Source organism: Ambystoma mexicanum, chromosome 5q (genome assembly GCF_040938575.1).
Source record: "Ambystoma mexicanum isolate Mex_15411 chromosome 5q, UKY_AmexF1_1, whole genome shotgun sequence".
NCBI lineage: Eukaryota > Metazoa > Chordata > Amphibia > Caudata > Ambystomatidae > Ambystoma > Ambystoma mexicanum.
In genome coordinates this window covers 338,893,922-338,917,405 of record NC_090933.1, presented here as the reverse complement: position 1 = coordinate 338,917,405, position 23,484 = coordinate 338,893,922, and the positions used below count along the sequence as shown (strand labels likewise).

General features: G+C 47.4%; 1 protein-coding gene across 11 annotated transcripts in view; it reads left to right on the top strand.

The window, feature by feature from the left end:
• Positions 1-23,484, top strand: part of RNMT (RNA guanine-7 methyltransferase) — a 480,952-nt gene that overhangs the window by 238,318 nt on the left and 219,150 nt on the right. The window lies entirely within an intron of this gene.

Genomic DNA, 23,484 nt, shown 5'->3' with positions numbered 1-23,484 from the left:
TTGTTCCTCGGTGAGCGAGAATCTTTTTTCCCATATCGCCCTTTCTTTTATTCTATGGGTGACCTTTCTGTCTCTCCAAAGTGTGTGTGGATTTATAGGTCCCTTTAACTTTTGTGCGGACTGCCTTTTCCTATGGCGGCACAGAGCTCTTTATGGGCAGTGTGGCTTGGTTGCCCTTGGGCTTCCCTTTATTTTCTCTTAATATACCTTGTGTTAGGCAGTTGCATTCAGTACCCTCAGGGAACACCACACACAATTGGGACTACAGGTGTAAGCAAAAACCAACCTTTGTTATAAATCTGTACCACACACTTTTGGTAGCGGGCTGAGCAGCCAGGTTTATCCCAAGAGGGAATGTGAGCAGTAAAGGAAGTTACACAGAAGTGTCACACAGTGGTTCAAGTAGATACTTGCTCTCCAGGTTTCTTGGTATACATACTTACACATTTATTTACGCAGTCATTTAGTAAAACATTCACTAGTATAAATCAACTCAATAACCAATATACCACAGTACAAAGCTCTTAGTTGTAGGGACAGTTTGAGCTCCCCTGAAAAAGGAGCAAAATGGCACTTCACTAAATAGGAATAAAAAGGCAGAGGTTTGTGCAATGGGTTAGAAAACACTTTTAGATAATGCAAAGGTTGAATGTACCAGGAGGGTCTGTTCAATTAAATGGGCCAGGCCAAAGTCAATAGTCTAGTGTTCTTGGATAGGACAGCACAGTTCTGGTACAGATGAAGTCTTTGTAAAAGTTTCTAGAAGTAGTTTAGACGAAAGCGAATGATATGTTGGGTCAAAAGCTGATTAGGCCTTCAAGTTATGAAAGTTTCACAAACTTTCACTGCGAGAGTTGGAATCTCTCCACCGGATGGCACAGTACCTTTAAAGTGAAGCAAGAAAGTTGTAGCTGAAGACGTTGGTACCTGGCAGTTCCTGCAGATCTCTGTTCCTGATCCTCAGTCGTTGGGACATGAGGGAGGACGTCGGGACGCTGGCACTGCTCGGGATTGTCGTCGGAGCAAACAAAATGGAGTCCCCTTGGTTCAGCAGCCATTGCTTCAAGACACAAACTGGTTTTCTTCTCCCTGGCTAAACCTTAACCAGCATTGAGAATGGTATCCAGGTGTCTTCTGAGCTGATTGGTCCCACCAACACAAAGGAAGAAGCCGTTCTTGAAGGAGCTTCTCTGTTGAATGGAAGTCTGGCAATTCGGAGTTGCAGCAGGGCAAACCAACAGTCCAGTAGTTGCAGCAGCCGTCCTCTTCCAGCTCGTCTTCGGTTCTTTAGTTCCAGTGGTCGACTCTGCCTTACAGTCCTGGAGACTCAAATTTTTAAACAGTTTTCTCCCATTCATTCCATCCTAGCTGTCACTCACGCAGCAGGATGGCTGTCCTTGCCAGTCAGCCAATCACCCCAGAGTGTGTTTGGGTCTCCTAGGAGACCAAGCACAGGGAGTTTCAGGCACCTCCCTCACTTTCTGCCCACCCCAGACACTTAAACGCCATGGGCAGACTTCAGTCCTGAAGTCTGCCAAAGGCATGGAAACAAAGGTACCAAACCTGGTTTGGCGCGCAGAGACAAACACTAGAAGTACCTTTCCAAAAAGAAATGGTGAAAAAAGACTGGGACCTGTTTAAACAAAGGGGCTTAAGGCGTCACCTTGAACAACATGGCTCCCGCTATTTTTAGCTACTTGTGTTCGCGGTCGGGGAAAAAGCATGGTAGTTTGTTCTAAAACCACTGCCACCAGCCATTTCGCTAGAGAAGGGTAGCATTTGACTGCTACATTAGTTTCTAGACACGGGGGGGATACTGGGTAACCCCTCCAGCACTCTAATATAGTATGTGCTGGGTCTAGGAATTTAAAAAGACTACTAAAGTCAATTTAATCTTACATTCTCTGGGAAACAGTAGTTTATCCCAAAGAAGTTATTTAAACCTTTGGGAAGTCTAAAAAGGACATCCCTGTGTTGCTGTACTGATGGTGCTGTGTAACACACATGACAAGATACCTATGGAGTTATCTTAAAACTCCATAATCAAAGAACACAAGAGTAAAACATACATCAAAATACATGAGTGGGGAATAAAGGCTCACTCTTCAAGTCCTCAGAATCCAGCAATGTTGCTGGGGGTCTCTAAGGTGAAGGGAACATTTATTAGAATTCTCCCTAACACGCCCAGATCCAACCATCCGGGTGGTGGCGTAGCCTTGATCTTCCCGGAGTGGATTCCTCCCTCTGTCATTTCTGTGCAGGCCTACACCTTCGAAGGCCTTGTCTGTAGGCTTTCTCTCTCCTTGCCACTCACCATTGCTACTTTCTATCAGCCACCTGGTCAGGCTACCTCATTCCTCTGAGTGGGCTGACCCCACCTCCTCCATCCTGGCCTCGAACACTCAACTCCTCCTCCTGGATGACGTCCACATCCACCTGGATGCTTCCTGTCCCTCCACATCCACCTGGATGCTTCCTGTCCCTGACTCTTTCGGGACCTGGTACTTTCTATTCCTCCCTCCAGCCCAACTTGCTCTGCAGGGCACACTCTGGATTTTCTCATCTCCTTTGACCTCCCCCTCTCACCAATCCTCTCTCCTGGAACAATCACTTTCTCCTTTCCTCCCATCTCTCTCGCTCTACCCTCTACCCTCCAGGCCAAGCCAGCTCCAGCACTGCAACCTACCTCAGTCATCTGGCCTATGAAGCGTGTGTCAGTTGAGGCTTTCGCTGCCACTTTGTCATCCCTCCTCCACCTCCGACTCTCATCCTGACGCAGCCCTTTCCAAGCTCCCCTATCTCTGATACTCTTCATGTTGTCCTTGTCATGAGGATCCGCTTGAAGCCCAAAGCCAAATGCAATTCTTGGTATGACCTTGTCACTCTTAAACGCAAGTGTAGGTTGGCTGAGAGGAAATGGCGGGCATCTTGTGCATCAACTGATAATCTGGCCTGCCGCCTGCTTCAAAGGCAATACCGGCTCTGTCTGCACTAAGTGAGCCCACATCCAAGCCTGCGTCCCTGCAGCATCTAACAGCTCGGCCAAACTCTTTAAAATCTGCAAGGAGCTAGCCAATCCTGCTGCAGTCTCTAATTCTCCTATCCCCTACCAGGCCCTCTGCATGGCCCTTGCTTCTTACTTCATCTCTAAAACCCAGGACATCCTGTCCACTCTCTCGTCCTCTTCCCGCTTCTCTATCTCTGGCCCCCCGCAGCTACCTTTCCTCACTCTTTCTTACCTTTGTTCTCCCCTGATGAGATTTCTAGACAAGTCCGATATAAAAGTCTCGTCAAAACAGGTTGTTCCCTGTTCATCCAAAACCATCAAGGGCTGTAATGCAAGACTGTTTAATTTATTAACATTTTATATAGCGCACAGCAGCCCTGGGGCACTGTGGTGCTGTTACAGTGAACAAATCCGATTACAGGGAGCATCAAATTTTAGAGACCGGCAATAAGAGCTTAATTACAAGATGATCTGTTTTATTTATACTTGGTTACCGTGGATACAAAGGGGTGCGAGGTTCGGCAGGTAATATTGGGAGTGTCAGTTGAAAAGTGTGGTTTTTGAGACTTTTTGCGGAAAGTAGTGAGGGAAGTTTCAGCTCGAAGGGCGTTGGGGAGGAGGGATCAAGGGAGGGCATTGTAAAAAGTGGGCAGACCGAAACTGCTTTTAGACTGGATTGGACAATACCCGCGGTGAAAGGGTGAAAGTGATTGAGGGGATAGGGGGGGGGGGGGCAAGGAGTCAAGTAAGGTTAAGAATAGTAAGGTGCTATCTTTAATGTTGCGTGGACAGATGGCACTTTTGCACAAGGCTATTTTGAGGTGTTGGAGAAGAGCTGTCACTTTGGTTACAGAGACGTCTCTGAATGCAAAGAGGGGGGGGGGGGCTTTTGTGTGGAGGTCGTGGGTGTGGGTGGGCAGTCGGATTTGGGTAATGAATTGCATTGTTTGTATTTTGTCTTGGAGAAGAGAGATTTTGTTTAGAAGTGCTGCCTGTATACTGGTACACCATGCTTCGTCTTGGATTTCGTCGGGGCTGGTGGGCGGGGTAGTGAGATCTTTGAAGATGGAGAACAGCTCCTTGGACTTGGCTTTAGAGATTCGAAGGATGATGGCATTTGATTTGGCATGGAAGATGGCTTCTTTGTTTTATATTGCTTTGAGATTCTTTTGAATTCTTAATTGGAGTCACAGGCGTTGGACTGCCAGATGGTTAGGGCAGCACCTTTCTTTGAGCGGAGGACTAGTAGCTGATCCGTAAACCAGGAGTTTGTGTTCATGGATTTCTTCTCTTTTTAGCTTCAAACGGGGCTATGGCATTGATGGATCTAGCGAGTGTGAGCGTAGACGTCAGCAAGGGTGTTGGGGTCATTGACGAAAGGGGGTTTCAATTCCTTGACATCTAGTAGTGGGCAGAGGTTGTTTGCTGTGAGTTTTTGCAGCTTCTGACCATAGCTGGGGGAGGGTGGGCCTAGGAGAGTGGTTTGGTGGTGGCCTTAGTGGGGATGGAGAATTGGATGCAGTTGTGATGCATCCAGGGATATGCCTGGTTAGAGATTATGGTGGAGGAGCAGTTATGTTCTGCCACCGAGTCAAGGGTACACCTCCACCTTTGGAGAGTTGTCTGTCCTGGCGGAAGATGGAGTAGCCATGTGGGAGAGCAAGCTTGATGGCTGGACCAGAGGCCTCGAGTCACTTTTCTGTAATGGCAAGTAGGTGTAGGTCAAGAGTGGTGATGAGGTTGTTGATCTCGAGGACGTGAGCTGGGAGGGATGGAGCGTTGATAAGGGCGCCTTTAAGGGCGTGTCGGCCTGGTCTTTTTGGGTTAGAGGAATGGGGGGGGGGTTGAGGAATGGGGAGGGGGGTTGAGGAATGGGGAGGGGGGGGGGGTTTGGTGGGGCGCAGGGAAGGGGTTACTGAGTGTTAGGGAGAATACTCATAAATGTGCTAATTCCCTTCACCTTAGAGACCCCCGGCAACTTTGCTGGATTTGAGGACTTTATTTTTTTACCTGGAGAGAGTGCAAGCCTTTTTTCCCACTCTCTTGTATTTTGATGTGTGTTTTACTCTTGTGTTCTTTGATCACGGAGTTTTATATAACTCCATAGGCATCATCTTTTCATGTGTCACACAGCACCCTCAGGGCAGTGATACGGGGAAGCCTTTTAGGCTGTCCCAAGGTTTTAATACCTTCTCTGGGATAAACTACTGTTTACCAGATAATGTAAAGTGGCATTAACTTTACTAGCCTTTAAATTCCTAGACCCAGCCCACACTATCTTCCAATAGAGTGCTGGAGGGGTTAATTGGTCCCTTAACTCTAGAAACTTGTGTAGCAGTCAAATGCTACCCTTTCCTCTCAATGGCTGGTGGCAGTGGTTTTACAACCAACTACCATGATTTTTCCTGACTGCGAACACCAGTAGTAGATCGCAGGAGCCGTGTTTTTCAAGATGGCGTCTGAGCCCCCTGTGTGTAAACAGGTCACGGTCTTCTTTTTTTTGCCATTTCCTTATGGAAAGGTCCTTCTAGAGTTTGTCTTTGCGTGCCAAACCAGGTTTGGTCCCTTTGTTCTTACGTCTTTGGCAGGCTTCAGGACTGAAGACCGCCTCTGGCGCTAGAGTGTCTGGGGTGGGCAGGAAGTGTGGGAGGTGCTCGCAACTCCCTGTGCTTACTCTTCTAGGAGACCCAAATGCACTCTGTGATTGGCTGACTGTCCGGCAAGGACAGCCACCCTGCTCGGTGAGTGGCAGCTAGACTGGAATGAATGGGAGGAAACTGGATAAAAAGCAAGTCTCTTGGCTTGGAAGGCAGAGTCGACCACTGGAACGAAAGAAACTAAGACTAGCTGAATGAGGACGGCTGCTGCAACTTCTGGACCCTTGGTTTGCCAGGTGAAGCCCTGCTGCAGGTCCGAATTGCCAAGTTCATCTCGACAGAGAAGCCCCTTCAAGGATGACTTCTCACTTTTGAGTTGGTGGGACAAATCAACTCGTAGGCCACCTGGATACCATTCTCGGAGCTGGTTGTATTTTCCTCAGAGTGCTGCAGCAAACCGAATAGCCAGGGAGAAAGACACCAGTTTGTGTGCTTGACTACAGCTACCGGAATTGAAGATTTGCCTTTGCCAGCTTTTTGACCAGTCCCAGTGCAAGAGTCCCCCGATATCCTCTCTTGTCCCCACGACTGAGGCTCCGGAACAGCGAGATCTGCAGGAACTGCCAGGGACAGACCTCTTCAGCTGCATATTTTTCTTCGTTGTAAGGTACTGTGAAAACCCGACCGAGAGAACTTGTATTTGTTTTATTTGTATAGCGCATTCGGGCCCATAGGCATCTGGGCGCATCATGAAATTGTATTTGTTGCATGCATTAATCAAATGAACAGTTCTTGGAGGTACAATCAAGTAAGATAATGAATTTACAGATAGGTATATACAGTTATAGTGACTATTCACTTTACAGGAGTGCACTATACGTAGGGTTTTAACAATTGTGAAGTTGCATAGTATACATCGGTGACCTACAATAGTTGTGACAAATAGCAGGGACATTATAGGTGAGTGGCACCCAAGTCCTGCTCATAAAGCCATTTCTTTCCTTATTGAAGGAGTGGAAGGGAGGAACTTGCCTCTCACTGCAAAAGTGCTTGAAACTTTAGCAACTTGCAGTCCTAGTCTGCTTGTGACCCAACATATGAATCTTTCTTTTATGAACTACTACTGAGAACATTGGCCAAGACTTTTCCGGTTAACTTCCAGAACTGCTTTATCCTATACAAGACTTTCGCCCATTGTCTTTGGCCCAACCTATTGCACTGGATCAACGCCTTAATCTTCTTTTTTATTAACCTATGCCTTTTTGCTCCTCCTTCAAAGTAGTTTAAATGCCTCAGAACCTGATAGTGTGAAGTACTAAAGTATGTTTGTGATACATATATATATATATATATATATTGCCTCCTTCTAGTGAATGTTTTATAACTGACTGTGAAATAAATTAATGTGTTTTACCAAGAAACCTTGAGTGTAAGTTTATTTGGATACTTGTAATTGACCTCTGTAACATTACAGCTCACATTCCCCTCTTGAGTTGAGCCTGGCTGCTCAGCAACGCTACCAAAACTGTGTATTACAGACTTATACCAAAGGTTGGTTTGCTTACACCTTTAGTCCTAGTTGTGTGTAGTGGTCCCAAAGGGTACTGCATACAAACTTTGCCTAACACCCTCAGCACCCTATGATAAGATAGTGTGCTGGGTCTAGAAAGTTACAAAATGTAAGTAGTCAATTACACTTGACTGCTCTTGGAAACAATCAAGTTACTTGCCAACTGGTAACGGTCTTTCGACTGGATGTTCCTCCCCCGTATTCCTCTTTGATATACGTATCTCGCCAGGTTTGCTGCTACGGGAAAAAAAATTCTCGGCAGAGGGCGCTGTGCACAATGTCATTGCCTTGATGTCCCTTGAGGGCTGCCGTGGCATGTCGATGTCACCAGTAGTATAAGTAGCTTGTACCGCACCCATTGGCTTCAGTTCTGTTTTTTCGTTCCATAACTCGAACTAACCAGGCGTTCCCCAGACTGCAAGCTCTCAGGAAATGCAGAGTGTAATTTGCGTAAATTGTACGGTGGTAGGCTGGGAGGGGCGATGAGAATACACGGAGGAACATTGTCGAAAGAACGTTACTAGTGGTAAGTAACTTATTCTTCTAGTGGATTGTGTCCACCCACATATTCCTAATCTTTGATAGACTCCCAAAGCAGTGACAATTTGGAGAAGGGAGTACTATTTAGATTATCATGTAAGGAATGAAGGACTGCCTTGGCAAAAAAGGCCTTCTTGAGACGAAGAGGAGTTTAAGAAGTAATGCTTAACAAAGGTATGAATTGACATTTGCTCAGCTGCAACTTGGGTGTCAATTACGGGGACACCCCTCTGAAAAGCCGCAGAAGTTGCCATAAACCTCGTGGAATGAGCTCTAAGCCCTTGCGTCAGGTCCTTTCCAGCAAGTCTAACACTCCAATAGCCAGTGTAATCCTCCAGGATATAGTTTGTTTTGTTAATGCTAGTCCTAATTTAGGACCGGTATAACCCACAAAAAGTTGGTCATAAAGGCGAAATTTTGCCGTTCTCGCAATGTCCAAACTCTTAGCCATTTTTTGGGTCTAGTCTATGTAACCGCTCTTCCTCTTTGCCCAAATGAGGTGGAGGATAGAAAGTTGGAGTTATTTTTTTTGCGACAAATGAAAGTTAGAAACTACTTTCAGCAAGAATGATGGTTTATCTCGAAGGACTTGAAGTAGTATAAGGAGGTTTGCACGAAGGAACCTGCAACTCACTTACCCTGCTGGCTGAAGTTGGTGCTACAAGAAGAGCAGTTTTCAGTGTTAAGAGCCTTAACGGGCAGGAGTGTAAAGGCTCAAAGGGTATACATGTTAGAAAATTTAACACAAGGTTTAAATCCCAAGCAGGGACATGAAATGGTACTGGAGGGTGCACGTTAGTGAGTCCCTACAGAAACTGGACAATTTATGGTATCTTGAAATGAGAAACCTCCAAGGAGCGCTTAAAGATGGAAAGCGCCGCCAGGTGTCTCTTTATTGTTCCAATCTGGAGCCCCAGATTGGCCAGATGCAACAAAAAAGAAAGCACCATTGGACTGCCACATTGAAAAGGGTCCACATTCTTGTCCTTGCACCGGTTACTGAATTTATTCCAGCAACACTGGTACAAGGATTTGGTTGCTGGTCTTCTGGCCGAAAGCAAAATCTCCATTACGTCATCCGGGAGGTCCAATACTTATCTCAGCCTCTCGGAAACCATGTGGGAAGGCTTAGTGTCTTGACCTCTGGATGGAAAACCCGACCTTCCTCTTGCGAGAGAAGAGCTTCTTTGTGGAAGACGTATTGGAGGGCAAATGGATATGTCCAGAAGGCCACGTCATCCTGGCCCAATTCGGAGCAATTGGGATTGTGGGTTTCCCGAACTTTCTCAGCCTCCTGATCACGTGAGGAATGACGGGGACTGGAGGAAACACGCACAGAAGCGGAAATTTCCAGTCCACTATGAACACGTCCCCTAGAGCTCCTCTTGGAGGAAATTCCCATGAGCAATACTGTTCGCACTTCTGATTGACCTCGGTCGTGAACAGATCCACTTGAGGGGTTCCCCAAAGGGTGAAGATCTCCTGAAGGACTTCCTGCGCTAGTTCACGCGCGTGGTAGAATGTGCTCTGCCTGCTCAGTGTCCGCCGCCGTGTTCTGCTCCCCGGCTCGGTGTTGGGCAAAGTTTGTATGCAGTACCCTCTGGGAACACTACACAGAACTCTTGACTACAGGTTTAGGAAACCCAACCTTTGGTAGAAGCTTGTACTACACAGTTTTGGTAGCATGTTGAGCAGCCAGGCTTATCTCAAGAGGGGTCAATGTGAGCTGTAGTGGAGTTAGAGATTTACAGTTACAGGTATCCAAATAAACTCTTACATAATTAATCAGTCAGAATAAGCCTTCAGAAGGGAGCAATATAATAACACGCAAATGCACTTCAATACAGTACACTCTTAGTTTCTAAATCATTAAAGACCATTTTGGGATGGCCCACACGCAACTTACACCCATAGGTGACATCAATAGCTAGGGTGCTGGGGACATTCATATTTTACTGTTGGCATTCAGAATACTCTTAGTAGTTGGCAAAAGGAAAAGGTTATTAAAAGAACAAGAGACCACAAATATTCTTAAGCAGGCAAATACTTTTGGATCCTACAAGAGTCATACAATTAAATATGCTAAGCCAATGTCAATGGGCAAAAGTCTTGTTTAGGATGAAGCATTTCTGGTAAGTAAATGGAAAAGTCTTTGCATAAGTTCTCAGGAGTCTATGATAAAAGGAGGAATCCAATGTAGGGCAACAAGCTGATTATACCTGTGAGTTGTAGAAGTTGTAAGCACTCTACAGTACGAACTAAGTTCTCTCAGATTTTTTACAGTACCTTAGAAATTAAGAAAAAGATGCAGCTGATGACTTCTGTTCCTGTGCAGCTCTGCAGATCTTGCTGTTCCTGAGCCTCAGTCGTGGGGACAAGAGGGAGGACATCGGGGGACTCCTGCAATGTCTTGGGACGGTCAAAACGTGCAACCTTCACTGTCAGTGTTTCAGCTCCTCACATCTACCGCAAATAGCAACACTGCAGTTCCTGACTGTTGGGATGGACTTTCCTTGCTTCTGGGGTCCTGTTGGGGCTCGGACAGTCCTGCTTCTTGGGAGTCCGGAGGATATTCTAAAAGCCCTATGCCAGCTTAAAAGCAAAGCACACAATCTGGTGTTCCTCTCCCTGGCTATACGGTTTCCACCAGCTACTCTGTGGAAATTCAACCAGCTCCTAGGTGCATGTCCAGGGTGCTTGCTTTGGAGTTGATTGGCCCCACCAACTCAAGGGGAGAAGTCGTCCATGCAGGGGCTTCTCTGTTGATGCAAACTTGCCGTTTCGGCACTGCAGAAGGGCTTCACTGGGCAAACCAACGGTCTAGGGGTTGCAGCAGGTGTCCTCTTAAAGTTCTTTTTCGGTTCCTTCGTCCAGTGATCGACTGCCTTCCATGCCAAAAGACTCGCCTTTTATTCAGTTATCTCCCGTTCATTCCAGCCTAGCTGTCACTCACCCAGCAGGGTGGCTGTCCTTGCCGGACAGTCAGCCAATCACCACAGAGTGCATTTGGGACTCCTAGGAGACTAAGCACAGGGAGTTTCGGGCGCCTTCCTCACTTCTTGCTTGCCCCTGACACTCTGGAGCCAGAGGCGGGCTTCACTTGTGAATCTCGCTGAAGGCAAAATGAACAAAGAGACCAAACCTGAGTAAATCTCAAGAAGGACCTTTCCACAAAGAAATGGCAAAAAGATGGGCCATTTTGACAAAGATGGCTCCCGTGGGTGCTTTACTGTAGCTTCAAACGCTGTCTGCACTAAATACCATGGTAGTTCAAACTAAACCACTGCCACCAGCCATTCAGTGAGAAAAGGGTAACATAAAAAAGTTACATGAGAAGCTAGACACAGGCGATACTAGGCAACCCCTCCAGCACCCTATTGTAAGATGTGCTGGGTCTAGAACGTTAAAATGGTAGTCAATTTCACTTTACTGCTCTTGGAAACAGGTTATCCCAGAGAAGGTAGTTAAACCTTTGGGAAATCTGGTAGACTTCCCTGTGTCACTGCACTGAAGGTGCTATGTGACACAATGAAAAAAAAATGATGCCCATGGAATTTGTCAGACTCCACAACCAAAAGAAACGGTGTACAAAATCGCATTAAAATACATGAGAGAGTGGGAAAAAAAGGGTCACACTGTCTCCAGGTTAAAAAAAATCAAGTACTCAAAATCCAGCAAAGTTTCTGGGGGCCTCTAAAGTGGAGGGAATTGGCACATTTCTGAGAATTCTCCCAAACACCAGGTGAACTGCCGATAGATTCCTTCTTGCATTGCCCAGAACCAGAGCTGCATTGCCTCGCTGCAGTGGTAGTGACCCTTTACCTCCTCTCTTGTTGAGGTAGTACATGGCCACACTGTTGTCCGTCATTATCAGGACATTCTTTACCCGTACAGAGGGCAGAAAGACCTTAAGCGCTAGTCTGATTGCCCTCAGCTCCAAAAGGTTGGTGTGTAGTTCGGACTCTGATGCAGACCAATGACAGCTGATTGTCACTTTGTTGGTGTGGGCTCCCCACCCAGTGAGTGAGGCGTCCGTCACTACAGTCATCTCCGGCCATAGTTGCCAAAAAGATTGTCCCCTGAGAATGTTGTCCTCGCAAGCCCACCAAATGAGGTCTTGAGCAACTGTTCTAGCAACTTGCAGAAAATACAACCTGTTTCCTGAAAATTGGGACCACTGGGTTCTGAGAGCCCATTGAAGGGATCTCATTCTCAATTTGGCCTCTGGCACCAGGAAAATGCAGGATGCCATGAGACAGAGCAACTTCAAAAAATAGAAGGCCGGAAGATGTTGGGCATTCTGGAATACTGTCATCTGCTGAATGTGTTGAGCTCTCACCTCGGGAGGCTAGGCTTTCCCCCTGAGGAAGTATCCAAGACTGTTCCGATTAACTGGAGTCTCTGGAATGGTATCATATGGGTCTTCTTGAAATTGAGCAAGAAACCCAGTCTGTGAAGGGAGTGGCAGGTGATATTGAGATGTTCCTGAGCTTGCTCGGGTGAACAAGCCCTGATCAACCAGTCGTCCAGATAGGGGTAGACGTGAATCGCCCCTCTGTTGAGACATGCTGCCACTACCGCCATCAGTTTGGTGAAAACCCTTGGAGCGGAGGGCAGCCTGAATGGCAGAACTCGAAACTGATGAGAACCTCAGGTACTTTCTGTGCTTGAGATGAATTGCTTCATGAAAGTATGCATCCTGAAGGTCCAATGATGCCAACCAATCTTGGAGTTCAAGAGCCTATAGGATCTGAGAAAGGCTAACCATCTTGAACTTGTCCTTCCTGAGGAACTTGTTCAAGTCCAAGATGGGTCTCAGTCCTCCGTCTTCCTTTGGAATCAGAAAACTGGGGGAATACCAACCCTTGTTCCTCTCCGCTACAGGTACCTGTTCTATTGCACCTGTCTCTAGCAGGGTTAAGATTTCCTGCACAAGGAGCGGATCTGTAATTTTGACAGTTTGTTCCCGGTGGATAATCCTGAGGCCTTTTTAGAAAAGGAAGGCAGTAACCTTGAGTTAGTTTCCAGTGCCCAAGCCTCTGAAGTAAAGCCCCGCCCTTCATTCAGATGCTGAGATTCTGGCTCCCACCGAGGTCTTGTGGGTCAAGGCCTCAGAGTTGCTTAGAGGCGGCTGAGTGTAAAGATGCTGCTGGGGCTGATTTAGCACCCCTTCCTCATCCACCGCGAGGGAATCTTCTTTGCCCTCTTTGTGCGGCCTGTCTTACTGAGGAATTGAAGCAAAAAGAACGGCCTCTCCAGGAAGATGAGCCCAAATAAGGTTGTTGAGGTTGCTGAATGGAGGTGCTAAGGGACTTAGCTGCCGCCTTGGAGGTCTGCAGCTTCTCCAGACTCATCTGCCTTACTGCCGAACGACCTCGAGCCATCGAAGGGCATGTTGAGCAGCCCGGCCTGCATGTCCGGTGCAAACCCAGCCTTTCTCAACCACGCAAGTCTGCGTAGAACAGTGCTTGTAGCCATGGATCTGCTAATGCTGTCAGCAGTATCCAGTCCTGATTGGAGACACTCCTGTTTCCTCCTTGCCATCCTTAACTAAGTTCAGAAAGCCATCCCTTTCCTCGCCTTCTGGAATATGATCAGCCACCATTAATAGTCCCACAGGGTATAAGTAAACCTAGCCAGGGTACTGGTAACATTAGTGGCATTCAGGGCCATACTGCCCGAGGTAAAAACCTTGCGAGCCCTTGCGTCCATTTTTTATCGTCTCTATCCAGGGAACTTGATGGATAGGCAGACTGTCTGGTCGAAGTCACAGCCTGAACTACCAAGCGCTCAGGCGTAGGATGTTTGCTGAGATAGTCAGGATCACTGGTTGAGGGTCTATTTCCTAGCGAAGTTCCTGTTGACAGCCGGTCCAGATTCTGGAGCTTCCCACTTAGTTACCACCTTCCTCTGAAGGGCCTTATGAAAAAGGTAAAATTGAGTCTTTTGGGGGGATCCTGGTCCAGGATGTCTGTCATGTCATCCTGTTCGAAGGTTGGTGAAGCCCTACTTCAACCCATGTATCCAGTGAACCTGTTCATAAGATTTCCATACCCTGAATCAGCATGGTCTGATTGGTCAAGATAACCAAAATCCAACTCTGGTGATTTATCAAGACCACTGGCAGAGTGGAGGGAGTCACACATCTTTCATTTTGACTCTGGGTCAATTAGCTCTTCAGACACCTCTCTAGTGCCAAACCTCTCTCCTAATGGAGAAATATCCTCATCTGAAGCACTTTCCTCTTCATAAATTGAGGACATTGGCTTGAAGTCTTTCTTCGGTACAGTTTTGAATATTTTCTCCTGATCCCGGTATATGCTTTGATGGAATCAAGATACCGTCAACTGCATTGAAGACACCTTTGATAAAGGCCTAGATTTATTCCTTGATTTTGGCGTCTAACCAATAGGTGTCGATGATAATTTAGCCATTATATAGCGCTACGAACCCTCCGGTATACAAGCGCTGCTTCTTATTACTCACTGTGCGGGGTACTCATTTATCAACCTCAGAAGGATGAAAGGCTGAATTTGGCCCTGCCGGGATTCGAACCTGTCAGCAGGCTCTGCACAGATGCCAAAGCGAGCGCTCTACTCTCTGCTATCAGACCGAATATGAAGGTATCAAAATGTTATGCTTCGCCAGTATCATAGACATACTTGACTGAGTCGATTTGACGCCTTTTTGTCGAGTATCCCATTTACTACCGAACTAGTTTGACCTTCCTGAGTCGTCCAAAGGTGCGACCGGGGTCTGGCTCTTGCGTGACTCTTTTGAGGGGGTGGAGGCTGCATTCTCAAAGATCTGCATTATCGCTACCCTAAAACATTGCATTTACTGGGGGAATCCGACCAAGTCGGCCATCTTAAAACCTCTGTAGAAGTATCCACCGACGAAGAGATACCTTTATGGTGTCTCTTCTTCTTCGAAGACGATTGTCTCGACAGGGACCTCTTCGAATGTTTATACCGAGTGGAGTCCTTAATCTCACCAGACTTCTTATATTTCTTCGAAGTAGCCTTTGAAGCTTCCCTCCCCACTGCCAATTTACCTCTGCGTTCCTGAAGAGTTTGTCCTGTCATAGACTGACAGGACGAGCAGTCGTCGGTCCGGTGGCCGGAACCCAAACACCAAAGGCAGACACAGGATCTGTTATCGAAATTTCTTAAATCCCAACTTAGGGGTAGAAAGGGGTTGAGGAAGACATTTTTCAGAAGAAAAACAAAACGCACCGTTATTTCCACAAACCGAATCTATAGGAAAAACAGAACAGATGCCAATGGGCGCGGCACAAGCTACTTATTCTACAAGTGATGTTGACACGCCACAGCCGCGCTCGAGATGCAACATCGTGCACAGCGCCCTCTGCCGAGAATTCTTTTCCACAGCAGCAAAGCTGGCAAGATACGTTTATCAAAGATGAGGAATACTGGGAGGACACAATCCATTCGAAAGTAGTTTCACCAAGAGGAGTATTTAAACCTTTGGGAAATCTAAGACTTCCCACTGCACTGAAGGTACTGTGACACACTAAAGATGCCTATGGAGTTTGTAAGACTCCAAAGTCGCTCGAAACCGAGACCAAATCACACATACATGAGTGGGAACAGGGTCTCACTCTTCAGGTTACAGATTAAAAGTCCTAGAGTCCAGCAAAAAGAGCTGGGGATCTCTAACGGAGAGAAATTAGCACAATTCTGAGAATTCGCCCTAACAAGGACCATATTGACACCCTTGCTCCTGCCCTGGCAGATTTCTGCAACCACTCCTTAGCCACTGGAGCCTTCCAATCCCCCCTGAAGCACTCTTGTGCACCCTCTTCTCAAGAAACCCACCGACGATCCCTCTGCAGCTAACGATCGCTTGATCTCTAGCACCCCTTTCCAGGGTAAACTTCTGGAAAAGCTGGCTGTCTCCCAGCTTAACCTCCGCACTGATCTGTTGGTTATCTCCATGACCATCAGTCTGGCTTTAGAGAAGCCAGAAGCACGCAAACTGCTCTTCTGAACATCCGCAAAGACCTCTCCAACCTTGATTCTAATCTCCCCTCTGTCGTCCTCTTACTTGATCTCTCTTCGACCTTTGACAGTCAACCATGCCATCCTGCTCAACCGCCTGTGATCATCTGGGTATCGCTGATCAGGCCCTGGCCTGGCTGACCTTTTTCCTCTCTAACCGACCCTCCCAGGTCCAACTTGGGTCCTTCCTTTCCTCTATCTCACTCTTCACTTGTGGTGTTCCCCTTGGGTATAATCTCTCTCCCTGGCTTTTCAACCAATCACTGGCACCCCTCGCCCACCGCATTGCTGCTCTCCGCTCCAACTCAGTGCTATGCTGATGTCAAACTTCTTTTCAGGCTCCCCTCTGCTTCACTCTTGAATCCCGCCAAAGGCAAAGCGAACAATGGGAGCAAACCTGGTTTGGCGCGCAGAGTAAATCTCAAGAAGGACCTTTCCACAAAGAAATGGCAAAAAAAGAGGACCGGGGCTATTTTGACAAAAATGGCACCCTTGGGTGCTTTACTGCAGCTGCGAGCGCAGCCTGCGGTAAATGTACACCACAGTAGTTAAAACGAAACCACTGCCACCAGCCATTCATTGAGGAAAGGGTAAGATATAAAAATGTTACATGAGAAGCTAGACAGAGGGGATACTAGGTAACCCCTCCAGCACCCTATTGTAAGATAGTGTGTGCTGGGTCTAGAAAGTTACACATGTAAGTAAAGTCAATTTCATTTTACTACTCTGGGGAAAAAGTAGTTTAGCCTAGAGAAGGTATTTTAACAGTGGGGAAATCTAACAGACGTCCCTGTGCCACTGCACTGAAGGTGCTGAGTGATGCAATGTAAAAGATGCTGCCTATGGAGTTTGTCAGACTCCACAACCAAAAGAAATACAAAGCTCAGTAATCACATTAAAATACTTGAGTGGGGTAAAAGGGTCTCACTCTCTCCAGGTTGGGGGGGAAAAAGGGTCTCACTCTCTCCAGGTTGGGGGGGAAAAAGGGTCTCACCAGGTTAAAAAAAAAATAGTCCTCAAAATCCAGCAAAGTTGCTGGGTGTCTCTAAGCTGGAGGGAATTGGCACATTTTTTAGACTTCTCCCTAAGAGAGGAAGGTCTTGAGGAGTTTCCTGAACTTGTGAATTTCACGCTCAATACGGAGGGTGGCAAGGACCCTGTTGCACAGGGAGGCACCTGCTGAAGAAAGGGTTCTCCCTCCAAATCTCTGCTTGTAGAACCGGCCCACTCGCAGAAGGTTGGAGGTAGAAGAGCGGAGGGCTTGAGGGACAGTATTTAGGAAGGAAATGTTGATGGTAAGTAGGTCCCAGGCCCCAGAAAGCCTTGTGAACAATGTAGGTGAGGTACCGAATACCAAGAGGGCAAGTGTTTTGTAGTCTCCCACAGGGTTACTACATCAATTATTGCGTAATATCCACCTTTCAAGTTAGCGTGTCAATTTTGTAGCCGAGATGGTCTGTGCTGTTTTTAAGAGCAACCAGGGTCTGATTTAAAGTGGACACATCGCTTGTAGTGGCAGACGAGGCTGTAGCAGGTGGAGGGGAGGGCTAGTCTTGGCGTGCAAATTGATCCATTTTTGCGAGCTTCTTGTTGTTCCCCCATCTTGTTGGTTAGTAAGACAATTGCAGAGGACAGTGTACAGTAGGAGCCCTGGGGCAGGCTGATCTCAATTAGGATGTTGCGTGCTGGACAGGCCTCAGGGGTGCAGGCGCCTATCCCACCGGCCCTCTGCGTGGTGCTGATGATCGGGCGCAACAGTGACAGGCCACAGTGGGCGGGTGACTGGTGGACCGATACTTCCACTGTGAGGAGGTATGCTCACCAGGGACTTGGCGAGGCAAACCCGTCTATTATAACAGAGGTCAGGATCTATACAAGCGTCCTTAGGGCGGTGCAAGTCTCATGTCAGAAAGAGCATCTGAATGACATGTCGCAGTAGGCAACCACCAAACTGGAGGCCAAGCAGCACAGGGCGGCCCACCAGAGGGCAGGCGCAGAGCCAAAAGCAGCCACAAGCCTGAGTTGAGGGAGAGAGACTTATGCATGGCCCCCCCACCGGACTCCGCCGTCCCACGGAGCGCACCCAGGCCAAGACCAGGATGTGGCCAGGCTTCTGCACTCTATTGTAGCCGGGCAGAGTAAGCCAGGATGTGTGCAGGCATTATCCAGGCTGTGCACAGCATGACAAAGCTGATTTGTCGTGGCTAAGCAGCCCACCACTCTGGAAGCCAGACTGCATAGGATGTCACCACCGGAGGGCAGCCGTAGAGTCAGGAGCACAAGCCTGGGTTTCGGGATCGAGTCCTGGAGCAGAGATCGCAACTGTAGTGAGCGAAAAAGATGCGATGCGCTGGGGACCCAACCTCAGTGTGAGGGACAGGAAGGAGATAATAGTGCACCAGGGGGGCGCGGCTCAGGGGGGCGCCATTGGCCCGATGTGGATGCACGGCGGTCACTGGCTGGTGGCTTGGGAGGGGGAGACCACCTGCGGGGGGTGCAGTCAAGACATACTCACGTGGACCGGAGATTGAGTGCCGGATCCTGCCCCACCGAAGTACGAATGAAGTCTGAGCCCTCGGCGGCTGGCATCCGAATACAGGGAGTGTCCTATGTCCTTGCAACGCCATTGAGGCAGCAGGCCCAGACGAAAGCCGAAAGGCTCAGGTTGCGTTGAATGTAGCACAAACGAGCTGCAAAAAGTTTGTCCATGCCTCACCTTATGATCGCGATGCTGGTGTTTTCAGAGCGTGATGACCATGGTAGAGTAGGTTGGTGTAGGATATAAAGTGTTGCTGGACTCTTTCTCTTTCTGTCTCTTTCTGTCTCTTTCTCTCCTCTTTCTCTCCTCTTTCTCTCCTCTTTCTCTCTTCTTTCTCTCCTTTCTCTCCTCTTTCTCTCCTCTTTCTTTCTTTTTCTTTCTTTTTCATATTAATGCTTGTATCTGCTTAGATTTACATGCTATGCATAGTAGAAGCTGCAGAGTATTACAGTTTTCGAAACTCAAAGGGACGTCAACGGGGCATGCCAATAATACTATCCCTAGTGAGACGTCTGTTAGGGAGAGTTCTCTTAAGGCTAATTTCCCAAACCTAGTGAGTCCCCCAGCAGCTTTGCTGGATTTGTGGGGTTTGTTTTTTTTCTCCTGCTAAGAGACTCTTTTATTCCCACTCGGTATCAGTTTTTCTGTATGTGTGGTATACAGCACCCTCAGTGCAGTACCACAGGGGTGTCAGTGACCCCCAAACATATACTCCATACCCTGGGACTGACTACTGTCTCCCAGGGCATGTAAAGTCACCATTGGCTTTACTAGTCCAAAATTGTGATCAGAACCAGTACAAACCATCATATTGTGGAAGTACTGGTAAGGGGTAATTCGAATGCCCCTGGGTCTGTTTTCGAGGGGGCACTGTCCCGTCCCTCCTCGAGTTTCTGGCTGGTGGCAGTGGTTACCACGCGAAATATTCCACCGGAATATTCTCTATGGGATTTTCCCATTGATTTTAAATGCACCACTTTTTGGTGCAATTTTAAAGATACCGCTGGTTTATTTAATATTAAATTCACGGTTGGGTCTTTTTGCCAGAACTCTATTCTAAAATGGCGTTTGTGTCCGTCTCTGTAACTCTGACAAAGGTCGAGCCCTTTGTTGCACTATTTTGGTGGGCTTCTCCACAGAAGCCCTCCAAATGGTGCCACTCTGTCTGGGTTCCACAGGAAGGGTGGAGGGGGGGAATTGGCACCCTGGACTGCGTTGCCTTAGCAACCCAAGTTGCACTCTACTGTCATTGGCCCAGTGGTGAGCCGGGCTCATCACTTAGCATGTGTGATTGACAACTAGGCTGATGAATGGGGGGTTTTCTGCATAAAAGCAGGGCCTTTGGGACTGGAACTTCAGAAATCGCCACAGGACCTAAGAATCCGAAGAGGGACGAAGCTGAGCCATCTGCAACGACACCACCGGTGAAGCCCTGCTGCAGCTACCTCACCACTTTCCCGACGACAAGAGATGATCTTCTGCTGGACGAGTCTTCTTCCTCCGAGCTGGTGGGACCAACCAGTTCACCCTTTTCGCCTTCCAAAGACGGCCCTTGGTCGAATCGCCTGTGCCAAGCACCCCGGCGGCTGTATAACCAAGCGCACCACTTTTGACCGCGAATAAAAGGACTGCACCTTTTAATCGGGAACTCCGCGACTGGTTTCCACCCTGTGCAGTGCCAACGACTCCATGTTTCCTCCGATATTCTCTTCCCCTGGTCGGAACCACAAACCTCAACCACTGCCAGGAACAACTGTCCCCGCTGGAGCTTCCTTTCTCTTAAGGTACTGTGTCCTGCCTGGCCTCCCCTTTCTACATATTGCTAAAGGTGACCCTTAAATCCTTGGCTTCTAAACTGTGTTGGCTCCAGGCCTTCTAACTATATCTTTTGACCCACCCCAACCTCTTTTGAACACGCTGCAAAGACTTTCAGTGCACTTTAAACCGTGTGATCCTGGGCACATTTTGCTTTGCTCCATTTAAAGTGGGCCTGGCCGATGAACTTTGGCTCTACAGTATATAACCTGCCTTTTTCCACTTGCTCTGAACTCTTAAAAGTGTGGGGAACTGTTTTATTCTTATGCTCTGCCTTTTTCTCTCCCATTAACTGCACTATTGGAGTGCCATCTAGGTTAAGCGCTCATTTCTGTCTTAACAAATAGTTGTGCTTTAACCCTGACTTGTCTGATAGTTATCAAGGGAGGTGTGTATACTTACCTGACTGTGTTTTAGATTACCTTTCATTGAGAGTGCTAGTGTATTACCTAAAGTGTGTTTTAAATAAATAATTATATACTTTTTATACAAAGCTCTGGTCGGTGTTTGTTTGCCCTACTGTGTTTTGGCCCTATTGTGTATACTCTGCATACTGCCCTATTCTTCTTGAGAGAAGTCTGACTGCTCAGCCACAGCTACCAGGTAAATCTGGGTGGTGCAGACTGCTACCAATTGGGTTTACTGCTGCTCCTGTAGTCTTAATCTTGTTGCAGTGTTCCCAAGGGAACTGCACAGGATTCTGCCTAACGTCCACTGTACCCATAGTCCTTCACGCATCGAGGTCCCGCAGATTGTTTTGTTCTGACATGAGGTTGCATGAAGTGTAACGCAAGTACAGGTGTATCCAAGCAGATAGATGACAGAAAGCTCATATAATATCTATGCACCTTCTCTCAGGGGAAGAAGGGTGGGTGCATGTGAATCTAAGCAGATATAAGAATCAGAAATACGATTACGGTGAGTAATCTATCCCTTCTGAGGCTTGTGAAATCTGCTTGGATCACATGCTATGTAAAGATTAGCGAGCGGTGTTAGGAGAAGGTGGTGGGTCGTGAGGAGCAGCAGCAGCAAATGGATGTTTTAGAACCGCTTGTCCCACCTGTGTATCTTCTTTGGACTGGGTGTCAATGCAGTAATGCTGAGTGAAAGTGTGTACAGAGCTCCATGTAGCTGCTTTGCAAATGCTGTCTAAGGGGACATTGCAATAAAAGCCAGAGTAGCTCCTGTGCTCCTTGTGGAGTGACCTCTTGGTGTAAAAGGCATTGTTTTGTTTGGTAATGAATAGCATAATTGTATACATCTGATTATCCATCTGGAGATGGCATTCTTGGAAATGCGGTCTCCTCCTCTGCCTGGTGCTACGGAGATAGTTGATCTGTTTTCCTAAGCAGTCTGGTCTCCTTTACGTAGTAAAGGACCGCCCTCCTCAAATCTAGTGTGTGGAGTTTTACCTCAGCTGAGCTAGTTGGATATTAAAGGGTCCTGAACTGACAATGCTTGTATTTCATTAACTCTTCTTATGGAAGTAATGGCCACTAATAAGGCGGTCTTGTATGTCAGGTGTTTCAGACATGACTTATGCATAGGCTCGACTGGGGGGCCCCATGAGCTTTGCTAGTCCTACATTGAGATCCCATCCTGTTGGTGGGTTTGAAATTGGAGGGTGCAGTCTTTTTACTCCTCCATGACTGCCTTAATGCATGGAATTTTCCAGCACAAAGCTTAAGTTTGCGAGGTGGTATATAGGCTGATAAAGCTGCCAGATGGACCTTTATAGAGTCGAATACTAACCCCGAATCTAACAAGTGGAGCATATATTTTAGAATGTGTGAAGGGGTATGTTGGGGAGAATTCTCAATGTGCTAATTCCCTCCACCTTGGAGACCCCCAGCAACTTTGCTGGATTTTGAGGACTTGATTTTTTTTTTTTTATAACCTAGAGACCCTTTTTCCCCCCACTCCCTCATGTATTTTAATGTGATTTTATACTTTCCTTTTGGTTATGGAGTCTAACCAACTCCATAGGCATTCTTTTACAATTGTCACACTGCACCTTCAGTGCAGTGCCACAGGGAAGTCTTCCAGATTTCCCAAGGTTTAAATACCTTTCTGGGATCAACTGTTTTCCAGAGCAGTAAAGTGAAATTGACTTTACTCAGCATTGTACTTGCTAGACCCATCACACCCTATCTTACAATAGTGTGCTGGAGTGGTTACGGTCATGGTCATGAAGTCAGGGGCACAGGCATGCAGGCGTCGCATGCACAGGAGACCTGGGTGGACACTGTCCTGGTGCCTGATCCTCAAGACAGACGCTTCGCATTATTCTGCACTTGCAAGTAGTGTAACACTGTCGCCTAAGGTCAAACCTACCTTTGAAGATCCTGCTTCCTGCCAGCATACTGATCAACTGGGGGAAGCTGTGCTTACCTGTACATCTCTTCGGGAAACCAAGTATTCATCTTTACACTTTCCGTAACGCCAAAATCTTCATTTTGGCACTGCAGCACAACCCGCTCCATTGTCGACAGCAGCCCCTGCAAGGAAGGTTAGACATCGAATAAACAGTCAGTTTAAGGTAACACTTCGCCATACTTTGCGCTTTTCCTTAAACAATCACTTACCTGCTGTCAAACATTGCGGTAGCATCCATCTTCCATCGGCCACATCTCGCGTCTCACAGCTGCATTGAGGCCGCATTTCCATCTAAGGGAAGAAAACAGAAGAGACATTGTTGCGGGCATAAATAGGAGCAACATATAAAGACATTAAACAGAACGAACAGCATCACAAGAGCTCAACAAAGACTTACCAATCATGAGGAGAAGCATAGTCGCAGCTGGACTAAACCTTATCCGGGATCGGTGAAGGAACTATATCCCATTCAACGTGACCCTGCCAGAAATGGCACGACTGAGAGCTTATCTTCCATAATTGACAGGTGAGCTTTATGGGCCGGCGTATGCTCACAGAAACCGTACTTTGGGGTGAAGGGTTCGAGAGGTACAACAATCACAGATGGGCACACTCACACTGTTCTCTCCACGCAGGAGCAGTATCACTACGTACCACCGCTCACAGATTTTCTACTGAGGGAGAGGCCTGAGGGGGTGATTCATGTTCAGGGAGGGCTGCAACCGTGCCCCAACGCCTCCGCAGAGACCAGGTGAGCATAACGGTTATAGTATCCCCTGTGGCTAAATGCTCACGTATAATTTTGTTACCCTTTTCTCAATTGACTGGCTGGTGGCAGTGGCTTCGTTTTGAACTACCTTGGTTTGCATTTACCGCGACCGTTCGTGGCTCTGGTAAAGTAACCGCAGGAGCCATCTTTTTCAAAATGGCGTCCAGCCATCTTTGCTAAAATGGTTCCCGGTCTTCTTTTTTTGCCAGGTCTTTGTAGAAAGGTCCTTCTCGAGAGTTTCTCTGCGCGC